This window comes from Caloenas nicobarica, chromosome 2 (assembly GCF_036013445.1).
Source record: "Caloenas nicobarica isolate bCalNic1 chromosome 2, bCalNic1.hap1, whole genome shotgun sequence".
Lineage (NCBI taxonomy): Eukaryota > Metazoa > Chordata > Aves > Columbiformes > Columbidae > Caloenas > Caloenas nicobarica.
Genome location: NC_088246.1, coordinates 102,739,400 through 102,760,709, shown reverse-complemented (window position 1 = coordinate 102,760,709; position 21,310 = coordinate 102,739,400). Strand labels below are relative to the sequence as shown.

Below are 21,310 nucleotides of genomic sequence, written 5' to 3'. Positions count from 1 at the left end.
AATATACAATGAGGCTATTTCTCTGCCATCCTAGCTCTTAATTCAGCAGATTTTCTCAGACACAGAAGATGCTAACCATCAGGCCCAGGCTTATCACAAGACAGAGTGGAAACCACTGTAATACCCCCCTTCCCTGCCTTTTTTCAAAACAGCTATAGCGAGAGGTCACCCATATCATTAGATAATGAGCTTGTGATTAGTGTACTCACACAGGATGTGGGAAACCAGGGATCGTTTTAGAAGACACTGAGCGGAAAGATCAGTCTGACTTGATCACAGGATAACTGTGAGTCATCAATGTGATCTGGCAGGGGAAAATTAAAAAAAAGACAAACAGACCTACGCTGTATCATGAGGGGATATTTCCAGCCAAGATAGGGAAGAATTAATGTCATCATACAAACCATTAGCATAACTTCAGCTGAATACAAGGTACGATTCTGGTCAGCCATGTTTAACAACATCAATTTTTTACTTGAACAAGATGTGAGGACGATGAGAGCAATAGGAGCCTCTTATATAGGGATAAGACTAAAAGCCCACGACATGTCAAGCCTAAGTAAAGCAAAGCCAAATGAGTGCTAGAAGAAGAGAAAATCCATGCTGCCCACATATAAATCTAAGCTGAAAGAGTGTTTCTAAACATCAGAGGAGCAGGGCTTTGGAAGAACCAGAGGACTGTAGGAAACCTAGCTACGCTCAAGACGGAAAGCAAGAGTCTGACCACTCACTGTATTTCAGAGCCTGCGTGAATGGCGTGGTTCTTGCCACGGCAGAACAGCCCCAAATAACACAGGTGACTACTTTTGCCTGAGGATACTCCAGTCCACATTTCTAGACAGTGAACCTGGAGCATTGCAAGGTAGGGGTGAAGCAGCGAGGGGACTATCTTTTGCTGAAGCTGTTCATATACTGACAACTGACTTTTTTAAAAAGATAAAATAATCAAAATTCCAAACAAAATAAAAATCACAAAAGTAGCGATACCCTAGGAAAGAGAGAGAAAAAATGCAATGTGATAGCTTTTAGCCCACTGGGTTTCACTGAGGTGTAATAGACTGGACAAACTGATTTTATTCCCCACTCTGAGTTCATTGATGAATTCCTGTTCATCCATTTTATCCCGTAAGTGATCAGTACGAGGTACAGGAAAACCGTAATTCTCTCCGCACAAAGACACACATCTCCTGAAGAAAAGGGCCACCAGTCCTACCCAACAGCCTCTACCTTTGCAGCCTGGAGTGGGAAATGCAGGTCTGAACTCTCTAGGGAAGAGACGGAGCTGATCTCCATCCCAAACATGGCAGGGCCTCTTCTGCAAATTTGTGGGCATCTGCCCTCGGGAAAGGGCTGTAAGACACACACAAACCCCACCTCTGCCCCCCGCAGCCATGGGAGCAACAGTGTCACACACTGTGTTTGGACAGATACTGACTTCAAGGAGCCTTCTGTTCAGCTTGTTGGCTACACTGGATAATAACCTGAGACATTTAATCCTCAGCACAAAATAGACTAGACACTTTACACAAAGCTTTTCAAGTCACTTTAACCGCTATTTCCCAAACCATCTACAAACTGTAACCATTTACAACATTTTCATAACATTCCTCCAAGACTATATTACAAAATAGTCCTTAAAATCCCCTTCCCTCTTCGAGCACTCTACAGTAAACACTCCAATAACTTACAATAATTCTGAATGACCAAACTTGCCCTTACCAAGTTAATGCTACAGTTTTAATCATTATCTTCTTTTGGTGCATCCAATAAGTCTAATGCATTACCGTTTATAATAAGTATCTATTTGTAAATCCATACCCAGTTCGGTATTTGAGCATCTGCCAAAATTAATGCCAATGTCCAAAACAAAAATACAGCAATGCAAGAAAAAAAATTACATTGGGGGGGGGGGGGGGGGGGGCGGGGACCAACACCACAAACACCCTGATCAAAAACACAGCTCCACCCCCAAACCACAGGCTTCATAGTATCTGCCAAGGATGTTTAAAAACATAAGCTAAAAGTACTGCAGCCTTTGTATGTTTAAAGTTCAGCAAAGTGAGCAAAGTGGAAAGCAATTACCATCACAATTATTTTGGGTTTTTTAACATAATTCTGCATCAGTTTGGATACATCAGAGTTCACTTACATTCATTCTTAAATTCAATTAGTAATGCAGATAAATTTCCCTTATTTTCCCAACTATATCATATGACTAGCTATCCCTAAAGCACTTAAAATTACACTACACATTGTTTTGTCTGCTAGAACGGAGAAGATTTGCAGATCATACCACAAATGCTCTCTCAAATGCCACACAGGGAAAAAAATAAGCAGGTAATAAAGGAATCAGATGCACAGTGAGACTAGGACATGCGCAGCTTGATAAAATAATGGTATCGCAACACAGCAGAAACAAGGGCACCTAATAATTTTGATAACAATTACTATTTTGCTCATTTCTTATGACTTGCTTACCCTTAACACACTGCAGCCTGCCTGGGCCCAAACACAATCCAAAATATAAAATTTTTCACAAAAGCAAATGCTCCCCTCCCCGGACCTTATATTATAAATATGGTATCGCAAGCAGAAGGAAATCATCTTTCTTGGCCAGAAAATTGCTACATATGTCCCATAGCAACGCTACTCAAGATTCCATTCAGTCTGAGCTCTAATTTCTTGCCTCAGCTTCCTCTGCACACAATTTTTTATTTTCTGAAGTTTCATGCAAACCAGTACTACTTTGTGACTTGCCTGCTTCAGGCTTTTACAAATTTCTTTTAGAACGGCAATCATGAGAATCTCCCTGATGAGGAGCTAGCCTTGCTCTTTATGACAGGGCTTGAAGTGAAATAATTTACGTGTATCTTTTAGTTTCATCTAATGATAGTTTAATTTTCAGGAACTTGAGTGACACCAGAACTTATAAAAATTGGTGTTCTATGTAAAATCAGACCACTAGATCATAAACCATTATTATAAAAAAAATACAGTCTCTTAAGAGTGGCAATTTTAGTTGGAACAAAGATTAAAATCTGTTCAATAACTTCAATGCACAGGGTTCCCAAACAAATACAAATAAGAATAATTTCAAACATTTCTGAATTGCAGCAACCTTTAGATAGAGAATACTTAAAATGCTTGAAACAGTAAATGACAGGCAGCTTATTCAACTGGCACTAGAGGAAGAAATTTTATACAAACAGAATGTAATTACCAGCTGGAATTGAGTCAACATACTCTAAGTCAATGCCTCTCTCAATCAATTAAAAAAAAAAAAAAAAAAAAATCACAAGATGATTCAATACCACAAAAAGACATCTGCAGAATAACCTTTTTATCTATATATCGTCTATGTAAAATTAGTGTGACAACAGACTTTAACATCTTAAAATCTTCTTGCATTCATTTGATCTTACTTGTTTGGGCTGTCTGTTCTTATACAAGCAAGTCCACTGAAGACAATCATGCTGGTTTGCATCAGGAAGACACCGCAAAACCAGCTTTCATGCTTGCGTGTGCCACTGTTATTGCTGTAATGCACGAGTGATTACGAAATTATTTAATCACTTTCTTTACAAAGCCCTGGCTATTTTTCTCAGGTTAAAGCACAGAGCTGGCTGGTCGTGAAATACCTTTAATCATTTGGCCATCTTCAAATGTAATGTTCTACCAGTGTCATATTTGCGTGTTAATCTTTTATTTGCAGCGATTAATTTACTAAACTGGACAAAAGGAAAATGTGATTTTACACTTCACAAATAATTAGAGCATAGAAACAGATTCCTAAAATATAAGAGACATATACATTAGAGACAAAACTAATAAGTTACATATCTAAAACTTACTACTGAGGTACTATTTACCTTTTAGCATCTGACTTTTTCCCCTACACACATTTTCAGTCTCAGTTTAGAAACTGTCGAATTGATTTTGGGGAATGTGTAGGATTGAGATAAAATACTGACAATGACTTTCAATCTCTCATTATTTTTTCCTGAAGTATTATAGCCTTACTGCAATTAAACACTATTGGAATCATCAAAATCATTAGTTAATTGCACATGCCATTCAAAACATATTATGAAAGCTGTATTTCTGATTAATTCACTGCTGACAGGATTGTTACTATAACATTTCTAATCCGTAAAATGTAACTCTTACATTCAGTTCAGCTACTGGTCCTGGAGAAATGCTTCATTAAACATATTTATAATCTTACTCCCGAGAGGTTTTTCACAGCCTAAATAATAATGCAATGAATAAAAATGAATACTTAAACCATTATGTGTGGTTCCCTACAGTATGAAACTAAGGACAGCTATCTCCACATGACAGAAGTATTTTGATACGTGATGAACTACAGAGAGTAATCACTGCTCATCAATAACAGGAAAAGTTGGAAAATTAAACATCTGAACCAGTAAGGCATGTGGTGCTAATGATAAGATCTGAGAAATACTAAATTCCCCAATAAGCCATTCTGAACATAGTGCGCTCAGCACCATACAAGCAAGTTAAATTTGTTTGCTTCTTACTGTGTGCAAATCAAGCAAGTCTCAGTTTTACTGTGGGTCTCGCTGCATTTGAGGGTTGCTGGTGTTTTCCAAAGGCCACTGTCGTTGTTTAACCCCATCTGGAAACTCAGCACTACGCAGCTGCTTGTTCGTTCTCTCCCTCATCCCCAGCAGGATCGGGAAGAGAATCCAGAAAAGTAAAACTCGTGGGTTGAGAATGAATTAATGACAGTTTAACAGGTAAAGCAAAAGTTGTGCACACAAGCAAAGCAAAACAAGAGATTCATTCACTACTTCACATGGGCAGACAAGTGTTCAGCCATCTCCAGGACAGCCAGGTTCCATCACATGTAATGGTTACTTGGGAATACAAACATCATCACTCCAAACATTTCCCTCTTTCCTCAAAATATATACTGAGCATGACATCATATAGTATCAAATACCCATTTGGCCAGCTTGGGCCAGTTGTCCTGGCTGTGCCCTCTCCCAGCTTCTTGCACCCCTGGCACGGCATGAGAAACTGAAAAGTCCTTTACTACTTAGCAACAACTAAAATATCAGTGTGTTATCAACATTATTCCCATTCTAAACCCAAAATACAGCACTATACCAACGAGTTACTAGGAAGAACATTAACTCTATCCCAGCCAAAACCTGGACAAACACCTAAAAAATTATGAGTAATAAGCTAATATCAAAATGGTGATTAGAAGAAAAAAAAGCCAGCATGTGACTGGAGAAGTTTTAAACGCATATTAGCAACAACAAACACAACCAAACACCAAAAAAAAAAAAAGCTTTAAATGTATATTGGAATGCAAATAAAGATTTTTCACACGCCCTCTCATTGACACTTGCATATCCATTTCTTGTTATTATCAAGCTAGTGGCAAGATCATGGACCTAAATTAATACAGAAGAGAATCCAAGACAAAGTTCACTGGCCATAAGCAGATCAGCAATAAAACGATCAAACCAATATAATTATTAAACTTACTGTCACTTCTGCTGCTACCTTCCTTTCTTGCAAATTCCTCACGCACAGGGAGCAGGAATCACTCCAGCAGCAACATCCTGTTCCTAACAAGCTTGCTACCCCAGGTCACATGAAGTCCCCACTCATTTATCACCACATTCCCAGGATGCAGGTGCTCCATCCTGTGACCAGCACACACTCAACCACCTACAGATGGACAACAGGGCATCCAGAAAAGAAGAGCAGGAAAGGGATTATGCACAGGTTACCAAGTCTGAGGGATCACTGGAAAAGCAAGCATCACAGTCCAGCCTACTTTCATTATTAGTCTCCACCCATAGTAAGTTCAGACATATACCCACTTGGATGTCATTTCTGGGCATACAGAGAAGGTGGTGACTGGGAATCACCAACATGGATTTTCTAAGGTTAAATCATGCCTGACCAATATGATTACTCTCTGTCATAAAATAATGAGATCTGCGGATGAGAGGAGATCAGTGGTATCATCTACCTTGATTTTTAGCAAGACTCAACATCTCTCACAGCACCTTCACACCTAACCTGACCTCAGTTACAGTCTAGACAGATGGACTACTAGATGATAAAAATCCCTATCTCTATCATCAGGCTCGAAAAGTAGCTGATACTTGTTCACAATCTGGTTACAAGTGGATAGGTTAGAGGCCCTGTCCTGTTTAATATCTTTAACAACGACCTGGCAGAGTGTACAGAACATTCAATAAGTCTGAAAACAACACAAGAGTTAGGGGTGCAGCTGATACACTGGAGGGCAGGGTTGCCATTCAGAATGACTAAGACAGGGCTGACAGAAACCTCACGTGAGCACAGCCTGAAGACTAACTTACTGGTGAGAAGCTCTGCTGAAAATGACCTGGGGGACTTTGACATCAGTAGGCAAGACATGAATCAGCAGCCCACCTGGCAGCAATGAGAGCTAAAAGGCTTTGGCAACAGAAGCACGGCCAGTGGACTGAGGGAAGCAATTTTTCTGCTTCATGCATGATCCATTCCTCTGGTATCTGCACTACTGGGTCTACTTTTGGATGCCCTCTATGAAGCAGTAGTCAATTGGAGTAAGTTCAGTGAAAGGCCACAAAGACATTTAGTGGCTGAAGCACATACCCTGTGAGGAGAGGCAGAAGACACTGGGATTGTTCAGCCTGGAGGAAGCTTTGGAGCGCTAATAGTGACTTTCCAACATCTAAAAGTAGATTACTAAAAAGGTGGAGCCAGGCTTTTTACCAACGTGCATGGGGGGAGAACAATGTCAACTGAAACCAAGGAAGGTATAAATATTTATTAGATAAGGAGGAAAAAGATACACTATGACGATAATCCAGCATCGGAACATGTGCCCTGAAACACAGTGGAATCTCTGTCCTCAGAGCTTTTCAAGATGCAACTAAACAAGGCCCTACACTGCTTGGTCTGATTTAATGAGTGACCCCGCTTTGAGCAGAAGGATGGACTGGAGACCTCCCAAAGTCTCTTCTAAGCTGAATGTGTCTATGCTGGAATTGTGTACGTATGCTATGCAGAGTATGCACATTTAGGCACAATGCATCCAGGAAAACAGAAGAAGCTTCAGGCATACTCAAAACATGCTGTACAAATGATCTATGTGCACCCAATACAGTGAATGCCTTCGCTATTCTCTCAATTGTATGCACTTACGCAGATCAAAAGAACTGCGTATGCTCCTATTTATTTAGTCATGTGACTGACAAGGGCCCTACAGAATACGTCCTTCAAAACCCTCTACAAAGCTGCTTGACTCACTGAGCCAGGACAACTGAACAACCTCAACCCCAATTAATCCTAATTCACTTAGTAGCACTGCAGCTGTTGGGGGGAAGGCACCAAAACCAAAAGAGACTACAGGTACAGTATACACTTCATGGCTGACACAACAGTCCCTCATGATAGAATATAAACTGCAGTTTAGAATTCTCAATATGATGCTACTCAGCGTTGTACCAAATAACTCCATTAAGTCAAGGAGCACACTATTGTTGTGGCTGCCTACTGTTTGTGGCCTCACTAAGGCCTAATAGCTGAATAAAGTATTACTCACGGAAATGAAATGTACAAACCATTTATAATAAAAGGCCAATTAGAAGTAATGAAAACTATTTTGCAACCTTTCTCATGCTTTCCAGGGGCACAAATTTCTTCCTATAGTGCCTTCACTAATAAAGAAGGTCATGGTGTTCAGGAGTCAGCATTAAGAAGAGGGGAAAAAAAAAAAAAAATCAAACCAAATAACCACACCACATACAAAGCTTTTCACCACAGGAGGAAGAGAAGAAAAGAATATTTTGCAACCCACTCTAAAAGTCAGCCAAAATTTAAGATGAACTTTTCAACGTCATCAGTCCTGCATTCAGCTGAAAAACACCTACTAGAATTCCTTTCCTTTAAAACAACAACTTTTCCCTGTGAGACTGTTAGGGGCTCTTTTCCATTTTACAAGAATATCTTTCTGAAAAACAAAAACAAAGCCAAATTATTGCCTACCCTCCAGGTGAACAGTGCTGAGTCAGACCACGCTGATGAAAGCCAAGCAGAAGCTTAAACTTATCTTTTTTCCAACAAACAAGTCAGGGCAAAGTAATAGTACAGATAAAAGATTACAAAAAACCAAGCCAGGGAGTTTCTATTTGTAGAAGCTACGCACTTTGTTTAGTAAGAAGTCCCTCGATACTTCCACAATTTGAGGAAAGAGCCTAAAAGGCCCAACAAAGAGTAAAAAGATTTTAAAAAAAGTAAAAGATAATTGCATTTTTTCTCCCCTTTAAGTCAATCCCAATTATTTGAGCATGTATATTAAGCTAAAAAACAACTACGGATAAAACATCATTGTTTTGTTTTCTTTCTACTTTTACAAAAATAAAAGGAGAGTTAATATCAAGGCTGACTTAAAAAATGTGAAAAGCCTATCTGCTAACTCAACGTTTGCTAACAGCAGGCAACCATTTCCACAACAGTTCACCATCATCTTTCGGTCATCCTTTCAGGCACTGTGTGTTTTTTCCTTTGAACTAAGCACTGCAGAGATGACAATGCCTGGAATCAAACTGCTGAGTATTTTTCAGTGACGATCTCACTAAAGAGCCAAACTAAAATGGGACCACTCTGTTACCTGACAGTGGATTTTAGTATTTTAGGACATTATGGGTTTTGCTTGTATTTTATTAATAGCTCTGTAGAATGGTGTGAGCTATCAAAACTCTATGAATACAACACAATAAGGGTAAAAAGTTTCCTATTATAATTATTATAACATTCTTTATGGATAAATCTTCAAGGGACACATCAATCTCCCAAGTCACTGCTTTGTACTGTTTCATCAGCATTTTATCCCATACCACAGATGTACTGAAAACATCAGCTAGTTATTTTCCTCGTTTTGGTTTCAACCTTTGCTGTCATAGTTTTCACTGTAACAGGTCCTTTCTAGACACAAAGTTGTGTGCCCTTGTGGCCAAGAAGGCCAATGGCATCCTGGGGTGTATTAGAAGGGGGGTGGTTAGTAGGTCGAGAGAGGTTCTCCTTCCCCTCTACTCTGCCCTGGTGAGACCTCATCTGGAATATTGTGTCCAGTTCTGGGCCCCTCAGTTCAAGAAGGACAGGGAACTGCTTGAGAGAGTCCAGCGCAGGGCCACAAAGATGATTAAGGGAGTGGAGCGTCTCCCTTATGAGGAAAGGCTGAGGGAGCTGGGTCTCTTTAGCTTGGAGAAGAGGAGACTGAGGGGTGACCTCATCAATGTTTATAAATATATAAAGGGTGGGTGTCACGAGGATGGAGCCAGGCTCTTCTTGGTGACAACCAACAGTAAGACAAGGGGTTCAAGCTGGAACACAAGAGGTTCCACTTAAATTTGAGAAGAAACTTCTTCTCAGTGAGGGTGACGGAACACTGGAACAGGCTGCCCAGGGGCGTCGTGGAGTCTCCTTCTCTGGAGACATTCAAAACCCGCCTGGACGCCTTCCTGTGTAACCTCACCTAGGTGTTCCTGCCCTGGCAGGGGGATTGGACTAGATGATCTTTCGAGGTCCCTTCCAATCCCTAACATTCTGTGATTCTGTGAAAGTTGTACAGTTGTCCTTCACCCAAAAAAACCCAGCAGATGTGCAAATCCATCATGATTCCCAAGTATATGACTTTATTTTATTATCACTGCAAGCTCTGCCTGGGATGACATCTGATGGCATTCCAACACTACTTTTCATCAAGAAAATTAACAAGATTTAACAAGAAAGTTTAACTAACAACTGATTTTTTTCTAGAAGAGGGATGTTGACATCTGGGAAATAACAGTGATGGAGTAAGGTAAGTGAAAAGCATTATAACACATTACACAACATCATAAAGCAATGTTTTACTATTAACCATGAGATATTTTGGACTTAACTCTTATCCCAGAAGCTGATGGGTCTCTTCTGAGATGAGCTGAGAACCTCGGTTACCCAAGGAATTTGTCATGAACTCCAGGAACACTTCCTGAGAATGGGTATAATGGGAAGCCAAGAGAAGTTCTAATAATATATATATATATTATTAAATATATTAGTCAGAAGAAAATGGCTCTGAGCTAGGGATACGTTGATAACACGCAGGTTTATGCTCAGATTTTAAGGCCAGCGGACAATAACAGCTGTCACTGGCATCTGAAGAACCGCTGCATTATAAAAAAAACCCAAAAGTCTACACTGTATCGTCATCAAGACACTAACCCAGCCTACACAAACCTGAGGAATGAGTGAGATTTGGTCAGCTGAAATGGGCAAGGTGAAAGTGATACTGTTAGGTTAATTAGGAAGAAGACTTGAGGAAACAGCAAAGACCATCTCTACCACTTAATGCACCCAACCAGCATTACCAGCCTGAAGCCACTCTACCTTACTTTAGTTCATCTATCTGAATTCTATCAAGGAAAATTAGGACTGTGAATACTAAGTAGATGGTACAGGACAACTGTCCACAGGGTTCTGAGGCTACCACATTGGAAACGATGGTTTTACTGTGACAGTTTTACCAGTGAAACACCTTATGACGAAAGATGAGCCTACCTCATGGTTGGCTTCTTGCCACCATACCACACTTTGGCAATATCATGTCCAGAAAGGGCTGACAGCAGATCCTGAGGCACAACACAAGCAGCAGCTACACACTGTCCTCTGAAAGACCCTTGGGCACCCAGAATATGCAATTGCCTTCTAAGCCGGAAACTACGATGGCCCAATTTGTAACTGAAAAAAGGAAAAGATTGGCAGAGTACTGAAAGCTACAGAACAACTGTATTTCAGGGCTTTTTGAATCTTCGGAGGACAAGTATATTGCCACTGAGATGACAGACTGCTGTTGCACTATAGGAGTCCTTGATCAAACCTAACCCACTGCATAAAACCATTATTTTTCATGGTCTTGCATGTATTCACAAGACCATAGTCCAGAGAACTGACTGAAAAACGCAGCCAGATATGATGAACATGTGTGTATCTTTGATAAAAATGTTCCCTCTTCTGTATTCTTGAAAAATCTCTTTCAGAAAAATCAAGGCTTAAAAGCAAACATTAAGACCAAGTACAAGGGTTGTAAACAATACATGAACTTTCTCCAGAACAGCTTTATATGTGTCTGTTAGCACTGATCTCTCGCTCTGCCAAGAGTCTGAATTCCAAAGATAGCTATAACTCGTCCAACTGCATTGCTTTACCTGAATTTTCTGACTTCTAAATGAGAAGTAGGCTAAGAACAAACATACTTTCACTTGTGATCCAGAGATTTCAACTCTTTAGCAGAAGCCAGATAATGTACCAGGTAAACATATAAAAATACACTAGAGACCTGAATTAATTTTAGGAATATATGTTGGTGTGTATTTGCTTTGATTTTCCTTTCTCACTTTCAAATCATAATAGTTAGATGCTAGTTTCCCTCAGTTCTTAATTCTACCCATCTGGGAAGGCTTGAATTTTAACATTCTCAAATGTTTAAGCTTTCCCAAAAGTTTAAGGGACTAAATATTAACAATTGCAATTATACACTACGAGATTTTGCGCGTGTTCAAACAAAATACAGAAAAGCAACACTTAATAAACATCTTTCCTTCCAATGTGCAAAACAGAACTAGCACAGCTGATGCATGGATCAAAAACTGCTCACACTTAGAAAAAGATTAATATAAAAATCACCATTGTACTTTCAGTCACTGTGTATTTAAAAAAAACAAATATATAAATTCTGATTTGATCAATCTTTTCAGGTTTGTTACTTTCCTAATCTCTCCCTTTTGAAAGGCCATACAAAAGCTTCAGAAAAAAAAATAATAAAAAGCTATAGTGAAGTAAAAATTGAGAAAACAAACTTCCCTACTGAGTTATTTCAAAATCACTTCAGGACAGAAGGGGAAAAAAAAAACCAAAGAAAGCTGGCTGGAAATTTCCATGTTATTTCATGTTTTTCTCTCACTTGCCCTTTGCGTGGGCTTTCCTGGGATATGGCCAAGATTTACAGCTATTCCAAGCAACAGAGCTGGGATTTCACAGTTACTGCAACTGATGCAAGAAGCCTCATGGTAACGATCTCACTTTATATTAACCAAAGAGTTCTCCAATTATTTTTAACTGAGCATGTTAAGAAGCATAAACCTTTTTTCCAAATAGGAGAAAACCAAAACATTAAAATCTGAATACTGTTGTCAGGAACTGTTTAAGTATCTGCCATTTAGAAACTCTTCAGCTATGAAAAATTGTTCATAATAGATTCTGAATCCTTTAAAGAAAATAGTAGGAAGCTGTATGTCAGTCTCTACAGAACAGTTAAACCCAGGATGATCAACCTTTTACAGAAGGGTCAGTCTCTGCAAACCTCTCAGCTAGGAAGATGAGGTGGAGAAAACTGAAATGAGAGTGACTGATATCTTCTGCAAATCAAGAAAATTTCTCAAAAAAAAAAAGCCAAACTGACAACAGCTGGCAAAGTAAGAAAACATGAGTACAATTTGTTCTTCAGAAGTCAATGAAATCGCTAATCATCCACATAATTAACATAAAAACTATTTACTACTATACCCAAAAGCCCACGTGACACCAGGATTCAACTAGGATTACATTTTCTATGTGTATGGTGGTTAGATAGCACAAGAAATTTCTTCATGTGCAACTAATACATGAAAATAACCAGAGAAGCAAATACAGAAGACTCATAAGTGATTTGAATGAGATGATTAAGTTAAGAAAATATAAAACCGCGCGTGACATAGCCATTATTTAACGTCACCGAATCTGTAAGATTAGACACTATCACTGTCTCGCTTGGGAAGAGCTGCCAGTGAAGTTTCGTGCCACACTTTCCAACCACAGCTCATTCTACAGGGCTCAGCATAACTAAGAACATTTGTCTAAATCCTCTGGTGGGCGAAACCCCTAGAGAACCAGATTCCAATTGCGTCATTTGAATTTACAACCTAGTGGGTATCACCATATTGTGCTCCTTTAGCTTGAACAGTGTTCACATGTTGTCTCATCCAGGTGAGAAGGACCTGCCTGCAGAAGGATGAGTACAGCAAGACCCAGAACCGCGACTGAAGGCTACAGTAACGTAGCTCTAATGTCGTCTCCACTGGAGTCTGCCACCGCCTTTGGCAAGTGGATCTGTCTCTCAGGAGACTAACTTGTTCATTTTTTACCGATTATCTAATTAGGTCCAAATTAAGCAGTTTGTGCAGAAGGCTGGGTGCCCCAGAAAATGGATATTAACACAAATAATATGCGAATGAAGTACTGGAGCCTAGGGTTATCTGTCTGAAACAGCAGCTGCACCAGTTATTTGAGCAGCCGAGTTCTAAGGCATACATCCTTTTACTGATTCTTCCATTGGTTGCTAACTCATTATTATTTTTATTACATATAAATTCAGGCTTCTTCAGAAATGACAGTGTCCTGCTGATTTTTTTCTTGGAAGCACCTAACAACTCTGAACATCTTCAGCAAAGCATTTTGAAGAAACCAGACAAATGCCTGTTTTATAAAAGTCTATCAACTGGCTGTATTCAAAACTGCATCTAAAAGTTCCTGACCTACTGCTGTTCATCACTGGTGTCCTTTATTTAAGTAAGAGCCTCAACACAGAAAACACGGATCACGGCTTCAACGTGACATCTTGCCTGAGAGAAAAATCATTCAGGTAATTAAACATCACAGGACTGGACACCTCATCAGCTGCCCAGAAGACTGTGCTATACTTTAATCCATGACAGAGTTTACACTTTAAATCTGTATGCAAGACCAAAGTCTTGCACACAAACTTTCCAGCCTTCTCCCCCAATAAACACTGGTTAAGCTTTCAGTGCTTTAGCCAAAGAATACTAGATTTCATCCACACATATATTGTGTTGACTGTCGATAATTGTTATGTTCTCATGTAAATGAAATCAGTTTAGTTCTGGTAAGCAAAAACTTGAACCAAACTGCCCACGTTCTAACATATGAGCACTCATCTATTTTCACAGCACTCCCTTCTGGCAGGTCGGAAGTCAACAGAACATAGGTAGCACATCATCTTGAACACTTAACTTCTGCTACTTAACCTCCAAGTAAGTATGAGACATGGATTTCAGTTTTATCTGCCTTCTCTCAACAGTTTACAATGAAAGTGTTTCGTTAGTCATAACAATCACGTAGCAGAGTAATTAGAGCCTAAACTATAATGATATGTTCTATTTGGTAGAATAAATAACTGAAGTGGCTATTTCAACCACATGGCTAATTTATATGGAGTACTGAATAAAAACATCACAAAAAGAATAAACAGGAAATCTGTGCATATGCAGCAGTACTGAGACTCAAGCATTTATTTTCCAAATTCCCCCTTTCTCCAAGCAACATGGAAAGAGAACACTGGCATTCCCCTAGGACGGATTGCTCTCTTGCTTGATCCTACCATTACCATTCCACGTACCTTCATTTGTAATCCAACACACAACTAACACACATGTTCTCAAAATCTCAGAACTGGAAAGAGCCAGCAGCACGTCCCAATTATGCTATCGATTCACAGGGTGACCAACATCAAGTCTCGGTTGTTGCCTTGCCTTGAGAACAGCTACAATCCTTCTCTGCATGTGCAGGATGTTTTGAGTCTTTGTTTTTTATAATTCTGACAAGCTTATCTTTAAAAAGTATGTAGGGCTTAGCTGACTAGAAATCTAAGTATCACACGGGAGCTGACTTTATGAGGAATAAAGCCCAATGCAAGAACAATTTTGTCACGAAAATTTTCATGAGCGCACGAAATTAAGCAATTATTTGAATATGAAACTATTTTTAAGTAACATGCTACAATTTCTATCATAAAGCAAAGGGTCTGGGTGGGCAAACATTTATAACCACAGTAACAACCGTAACATTCACTACCTAATTCATAGAAATTACCATTATAGGACAGCAGCTTTGAAAGTTTGTGTACATTCTTTAGTTGTGCGGCAGGGCATAAACTCTCAATTTCTATTCTTAATTCTCTACTTATTATAAATCCAGTGAAGATGACAAAACATTTTATTCATGGCTTTCTCCCAACTCAGTGAAAATGAATTTGAATCCATTTCATTAGGATACATGAGAAGAACATAACACACTCTGCCATTTGTTTCATTACGAATACCAAGCTTTATCTTAGATGGATTATCTCAAAGCCTAATGCATGATCATTGGTTGGAAAATTAATATGCATTAATATAACTTTTATGCATGGGCCTTTGCAAACTAGAAACTGCCCTTAGACCATCTTATTACTGACCAATAATGTCTGTGAAATGGTCCATCTTGTTACCTATTTTTTCAGATACCTTTCTGTAATCTTACTAAAAGTCTACATGGCTTCAAAAACTACTGTGTAAGATCAAAGAAAAAACAAAACAAAACAAAACACCAAAATATACAATGAACTCTGTGTCTGTCAAGCACAAAGGCAACACTTGAATCCAAGGAAATCCTCGAGCCACAGCTGCCTGGATAGAGTATTCTGGGGAAGCACCACTTCAAGCTGTCCCCATCACAGTCCTCTCTGGCCACCTGCTCTTGGCCACTGCCAGTAGAAATTTGGTACATCCCAGTTTCGTGGTTTAACACCAGCACACCCAGTATGGCCTTTTTAGCGTTCTCATAGGCGCTTTTCAGAATAATTCAGAATGCATACAGGCAGAGCTGATGTAAAACACAAAAAGTATAGAATCCATGATCTTGAGAGCTTTGACAGACTCATACCAGTTATCATTAAGACCATTTAAAGTCTTTAGAGAACTGTTTCCCACTCAGCTGACCAATAACCAAACGATTAACATAAAACAAGGCTGTTCTCTGAACTCCGTTATTATTGCCCTTGACTGACAGGCAGCACTTCATCATCCTTCCAGACAGGTATTTCAAGCCTTTATACGCAATGGCTCCACAATCTACAGGTTAACTTGTTTGTATCTGTGAATTAGCAGTACTCCAGACATAAAACTATATTTATTAGCCTCAGCATTTTAAAAATAATCAGTGGGTATAACAGAAATAAAATAGTGCAATATATACACTGTCACTCCTGATCACTCAATTCTGGTCCCACTGAAAAGAGGGAAAACTTCAGCTTCTTCACAAGAAAGCCTTTATTTTCAGTTTCTTCTTTTTTTTTTTTTAAGTCAACCTTACTTCGAATGTAGCATCTGATATACTGAAGGACAAATGCGATGCCCGCAGGAAACACTATCATGACTGACCTATTTAAAACTACAAAAAATACATGTTTACATTATTCCCGAGACAAATCGTGCAGCGATTAAAAAAAATTTTAAAAAAATTAAAAAAAAAAAATAAAAATCCCCACAAGCACAAGAAGAAACTAAACCTGCAGCCTTCGCTGTAGCCCACCACACACACACACACACCCCGAGTTATTCTGAACACCGGCAAACCCTCCACAGAAACCGCCCAGCTGGTGACACGCACCAAAGGTTCGGCAGCTTCAGGCCGGTGAGAGGAGCAGGCGGCGGGGACACGGGGGCGGCGGGGGCGCTGACAGCGGCACCTCGCAGCCCGGACCCCGCCACCGGGGGCGGCTCACGCTTTCTCCACACAAACTTCAAGGAATTCCCTGGCGAGAACCGCTGAGTGGCCGCGCAGGGGAAGGTGGAGGGGGCGGCCGGTGGGATGGCGGCGGCCGCAGCACCTGCCCCGCGAGGTTTTTTTTTTTTTAAAAAAAAAAAAAAAAAAAAAAAGAGAAGTTGCCTTGTTTCTGTTAAAACTCCGTGCGCGGCCGCGATGTGAAACCGGAAGCCCACGGCACCCACCCCGGGCCTCCGGCTGCCGCCCGGGACGCGACACGCTGTGCCCGGCCACCCGCCCGGTTATGTAAGGCTCCGGCAGAGGCTCCGGCCGGGGCCGCCGCCTCCCCCGCCTGCCCTGCCCTGCCCTCCCCAGCCGTCCCGCCGATCGTGGCGGGCCGCCCCGAGCGCTGCTTGCCCAGTCCGCCAAGTACCTGTCCCGGAGGAGGAAGCGCGGGGGCCACCCGGCGCTGCCCGTCCGTGCCGGCGCCACCTGCTCCAGGTGCCCCAGCGCTGCCCCAGCGCTGCCCGCTCTCCGCCGAGCCCCCCGCGGCTGCCCCGCCGAGGAGCAGGGACGCGGGGCGGGCACGGCGAAGAGCAGAAGCAGCAAGTCGAAACGCTCACCACCCCTCCCGCCACGCTCCCTCCGGCCCCGGGTGAACCGCTCGCTCTGCCGCCGCCTTCCCCGGAGCACAACAACAAACACGGCGGAGCGCGGCGTGCGAGGCGGCTACGGCCCCCAAAGCTGGTGGCGGCGGGGGGGGCTCTGCCAGCTCCCCCGACCTGCTCCGCGCTCCCCTCCCTGCACGGCTCCCGCCCGGACAGAAGGACAAAAATAAAACCAAAACACACACACACAATAATAATAATAAAGGAAGGAGGAAATCATAACGCACCCAGCGTGTCCTCCTAGGCTGCGGCGCTCCGGGGGCTGCATGCAGGGGGTGCAGCCGAGGTACGAGAGGGCAGCACTGCCCCACACCCGTCCCCGCCACCCACCGGGAGAGGCGGCGGCGGGGAGAGGCAGGGACGGAGCCGGGAGGTGAGGGGGGCGGGCGGCAGACTTCGCAGCCAGGGAAGGGAAGAAACCTCCGCGCCTGGGTCCCTCCCGCCGCCGCACGACCGCGCTTCCCCCGCCCGGTGCTGCCGCTCTCCTGAGTTGCTTTTTCCTGCCCCCGGCCCTCCCCTTGCAAGCACGGCGGCGCTGGCCCCCAGTACCTGCGCGGGAGCTGCGCCCCGGCGGCTGCAACGCCGCCCGGCAGCCGCTCCCCGCCGCCCGCCCCTCGGCAGCCGCGCCGCCCGCAACCAGGAAGCAGCAGCGGGCGAGGGCACCGGGCTGGCCCCGCACCCCGCCGGCGGAGCCGGGCAGAACAGGGACCCCCGAAGGGCGAAGAAGGGACGGGAGCCCGCTACCTTGGGCGGGGCGGGCACCGTGCTCCTGGCTGGGGAGGGGAGGCGAGGCGAGTGGGCTTGGGTCACCGGGAGCTGGATTTGGCCACGGCTCCGGTGAGGCAAGAGGGGGCAACCTCCCTGCCCTGCCCGCTCGCTGCCCTCTCGGGCTTGACAGCCGTGGGATCGTCCCCACAACTTGGCCTAGTAGGATTTTCGTGAACCTGAGTCGGGGAAGGGCGGCGGGGAAAGCTACCTGCAATTTTACAATCAAAGTCACGCACCCGCGACAGATACCTGGGTAACGCTGCGCTTTGCCTGGTCTGAATCTGAATCCCAGAGCATCATTCACACGCCATCAGATAGGCATCCTGCAGCGCCGTGACTCGGTGTCACGTTAGTGTGAGGTGCGGGCCACCTTCGTGGGAAGAAATTTCAGAGCATTAACCCCGAGGGTGCGGCTGTTCGGGGTTTAGAGGGAAGAGAAACTGCCTTTGGAATTTCATCTGACTCGAAGCCGGGGCAGGTGGGTGGCGGGAAGCAATTCACTCTTATGTATATTTTAGGCAAATAATATGAGTTTCCATCCTGTGCAAAAAATGCAAAAGTAGAAAGTAAATGTATAGATAGTTGCTTTTTTTTAAGAAGCCACTTTATTTGTAAGGTTCATTGGTGATTACTGTATTTATCTGTTGCACCTGCCAAGTGCATCATGTTTAAACCTCAACAGATGGTGAGTTATTAAGTCAGCTACCCACTAATTCTTCAATAAGTAAAACTTTTTTGGTTTGCTATTTCTCTTTGAAGATAGAGAAGGTTTAAGAAAAATACTTTGAGTCAGGTTATAAACTGTGTGTTCTTATGGATAAACAGTTATTTGAATAAACATTTCCATTGTATGAAAGGAACATCCTACTGGTAATTCCTTACAGTATGAAGTGTGAAGTTTGCAATGTGAGTCTGTTTTAAGTATGAAGACTACCACACAGCATGCTAAAACCTGAAGATAAAACTCTTGAGTGTGAGTTTAAAAAGATCACAGAAGGAAGGGTTGCAGAGGGAAAAAAAATAGATGGAATACTGCCAGTATGAGCAATTCCAAGTTTGGGAATTTTATATTAAGAATACAGACAATACTGTTCTGAATTGGCCTCTTTCCTCACACTCCTTCACTGGCAAAAAAATACTGCTTTTCTTGGAAATTTGAGGAGCACATTAAATAACTTTGATAGTTAAGATTTATGCGTATTTTAACTTTTAAATTGTAACTTTGTTAGAAAGCATGACAAAAAGAAACTAATATTTATCAGCATTAAAAGACAACAGTCAATTTCAGTCTTCAGGTGGTCATCTCTGCCTTTTTTGCATAAAATCTCAGGGTAAAATTAGATCCGAAATCCTGTCTAAACACACTCTCAGAAGGCAGATTAATAAATAATGGTAAAGAGTCCAGAACACTAGTCTGGCATATTTTCATATTACTTGTAGTTTCGAGCAAGAATAATTATCCTGCAGGCAGTGGGTCATGTATTTACACACGTGAACATATCTTTGCATACAGATATGCATACACCAATTACACATCTAAATATATATAAAAATACCCATGTGTGCGTGTGTAGGTACAATTATGCATGGTTCCTCTGTTGCGGCCTGAAGGTGAATAACAGTGTGAGGAGAGCCACAGCTGCAAAATATGGATTGTCATACAGTATGTGGAAAAAAAAAAAGGAAAAATGATTGCCCTTGTACAGCGGTGTTACATGGCACAGCTGCATCAGTTCTCTCTTAATGTGTCGAACATCTCTGTACTTTTCAGTGTGTAGCTTCCTTTATTGTTCCAGGATTTTTGTATGTAGGCAGATGTCAGTATGCTCGTTTACATATACTCCTAAAAATTTAACTTCTGTAAAAACACTAGGATCACTGATGGCATTGGTAGCTATTAGTGTAGGCATTCCGATTATAATTCTATTACTAATGAATGCCAACTCCTGGAAATTCTGTGTGGAAAAAGCAAGTGCATATGTGCATCTTGGCCTACAAAGCCAGTATAATTTCTTCTTCTGTTTGCTTCCTGTTGCATAGAGAAAAAAAAATGCTGTCTTCTTTTTTAAATATTCCCCACACGCTATTTCATGCCCGCTCTTTGAGCCACTACAGAGAGGTCTACCTGAATATGAAAACAACTGATAGAGGGAAATTAATCTTGATTTTTTTAAAATTAACTGTCCAGTAAAAATTATTTGAGTCAAGTACAAAGTGTTCCTTTATGCAAATCAAAGAAAGAGAATGGAAGGAAAGCAGAATTTGCACAATATTTCATAAGTACTTTTGTACTAGAATTGGCCATTTATTATTCCTAATGAGAAACAATTGACCTGGTTCGCCAATAAGTTAGACTTAGTAGGGAAACCATAGTTTGGGTGTGAAAGCCTCATAATGGGTAATCGGACCAATGTTATATAAAGTCAAAGAATGACTTAATTAAAATTCACAGGATGTTATTGAATTAAGATTGAAGAACAGCTATTCACTTTAAAGAACTGAAAATGGTGAAATGCCATAATGAGGAACCACCACTGAGGCAGTGGTGGTTGCTGATGCAAGATTAACGATATCAAGCCCTACATGGAGAGGAAACATAATCTAGACCCAATTATGAACTCATTTGAAATATTTCATGAATGGACCTTCAGTGAACTCCAGCTGATAACACTATCATTTAAGTCTTAAGATCAAATCTTAATTATAAAGACTTATGAGGTTGGTGTATTTATAAAACCTTTTTGTGATGTGTATTTCATAAATGTTTTTGTTACATATGAGTCCTTGAAAGTAACAACACAATGCTTACAATACTTTTATAAGTAGAATCAGAACAAGTGTTTTTCCAAGAAGACTCTGATACAAGAGCAAGAGCTTGAATAATCTCAGGCTGTGTACATAGCCAAACAGAATACCATTATCTGCAGATGATGAGATCTATCACCAGCTGGGACCTATGTGTCTGCAACTGGTGAATCCCAAAGTTAGGCTTGGTTGCTGATAATTTTCTATATGGTCATGGTCGCTAAACTTTAGAAGATCTCCACCAAACGTTTAGAAAAATGGCTCAAAATATGTCCTTTTTCAGCAAAAAGAATGCGAAAGGGGCAGCAAAAAGACACTGTTTCTAAGCCTTTGAGTCTTAAAAAAATTGCATCTTTATTTTCTAAATGAACCTTGAGAATCGAGGTGTTCTGCAGCCACAAGGAGACCGACCCTTTTCAGAAAACTTGTCCAAACTTGTCATTTCTTACTACCCA

At 41.5% G+C, this 21,310-nt stretch overlaps 1 protein-coding gene across 3 annotated transcripts in view; it reads right to left on the bottom strand.

Annotated features, from left to right (window-relative positions):
* MBP (myelin basic protein) overlaps positions 1-17,891 on the bottom strand; it is a 116,163-nt gene extending 98,272 nt beyond the window's left edge. Inside the window, exon 1 of one of the 3 annotated variants that reach the window (XM_065628870.1) lies at positions 17,832-17,891. The gene's annotated coding sequence lies outside the window, so the exon portion shown is untranslated. Of the gene's footprint in view, positions 1-17,047; positions 17,066-17,509; positions 17,805-17,831 lie in introns of those variants that run through there. The other 2 variants (XM_065628869.1, XM_065628871.1) reach the window with 2 other exon arrangements.
* Positions 17,892-21,310: the final 3,419 nt, after the last annotated feature.